Source organism: Chrysochloris asiatica, unplaced genomic scaffold (genome assembly GCF_000296735.1).
Source record: "Chrysochloris asiatica unplaced genomic scaffold, ChrAsi1.0 scaffold00063, whole genome shotgun sequence".
NCBI classification, from domain to species: domain Eukaryota; kingdom Metazoa; phylum Chordata; class Mammalia; order Afrosoricida; family Chrysochloridae; genus Chrysochloris; species Chrysochloris asiatica.
Window position 1 is genome coordinate 2,608,898 of NW_006408581.1, and position 1,588 is coordinate 2,610,485.

The following is a 1,588-nucleotide window of genomic DNA, read 5'->3' on the forward strand; positions in this document are numbered from 1 at the left end:
TTGTTGTTGTTGTTGTTCTTTTTTCTAATCTTCTAGCACATCAGTAATGAGAGATTGGTCTTCAATCTTACTAATTTGGACTTCCATTGATTGAATTCTACATTTTGCCTTTTCAGTGTATTATCTGTTTCTGAAATTAGTATTTTTCTTCTGGACTACATTTTGCTGCTTTAATATAGATTCTAATTTTTCAGTTATTTTGTCCTCCCCTGCCATTTATTTATTTATTTAGTAAAATTATCCTGAATTTTTTGTAGTTTTTCGTGTATTTTCTTTGATACTTTTATTTTATTTTTATGTAGCTGTCTTGATCATTCTCTCAATCCATTGAATGTAGTAAACTATTATTATTTTGAATTTCTTATCAGGTCATTCCAATGTCATACTTTTCATCAGAAAGATCTGCGCCTATAGTTTGGTCACTTGTTTAAGACACTGTTTTATTTCTCAGTGTGAACTGAAATTGTCTGTTTCCTCTGAGGCCTTGTGGTGTTGCAGTATTTCTATACAACTTGTGACTGTATGTTGGTGTGTTCTTAGACATTCACTGTCTGTTGACTGATGGATGTATTACAGAATGTGAGTGTGGGACTGAAGGAAGTATGGGTATGACTGAACCATTTGGGAACTGTTTTTGTCTCCCATTTGGAGAGATAAATAAAAATAAAATTAGAAATAAAATAAAAACAGTAAAAATGAAAATAATAAAGAGGTAAAAAACAAGCAGGGAAAAGCAGGCACACAATAGCAAGAAAAAAGCATTTAACAACTTTTAAAAAGGAGGATTCGAAAATAAAACCAAGGGAAGAAAAAAAAAAAAGAAAGAAAAATCCAGTAATAAAAAGTAAGAGAGGAGGTTGACCTATACTTATGGTTGTAGTAGCTCAAAATACCAACTGACAGCAAAGGAGTCTTCACATCAAAGATCAAACCTATACCCTCAGTAGACAGGGTTTATAGGGATAGGCATCTTAGACATCGGTTACCTAAAAATGGTGAGGAGGGGGAATGTAAAGGCACGATGTGACTGGCTTACAAGTTTTCAAGAGGGAGTTTAGTTTCAGAGTTTGCAGAGGAAGGTAGAATCCCCGCTTAATAGTTTTCATCTTGTCTAGATGGGTCTGCTAAAAGGATATGATGATAGAATTTATTTGATTCTATAGAGAGCAATTGTTATCATGACTAATTACGATGGTCACAACTGTAAAGGTAGAAGTTTTGTAACATAAAGGGGGGAGTAGTTAATCTTACATTCCAGGAACAGAGGATCCTAGGACAATCAAGACAGAAGACAATGAGTGGAATATGGAAAACTATCCAGAGGATCAGCAACACTGGAAATGGAGGCAGAGGTGATGGCATGGAGAAATAGAGCAGCTGAGGACTCTAGATTCATGAAAAGAGAAAGGTTGTGTGCTGGCAGCTAAGAGGCAGGCTTGCAGACTGTGCCCTTTGGTTATTTAAACAATTATTTATTCTTGTGTTCTTATGTACATCCAAAAGAAAAAAGGAAAAAAAAGACAGAGAGACAATAGAAGCAAATACTGTTAACTGAAGATACATGGAGGGGATAGTAATCATTGCGATG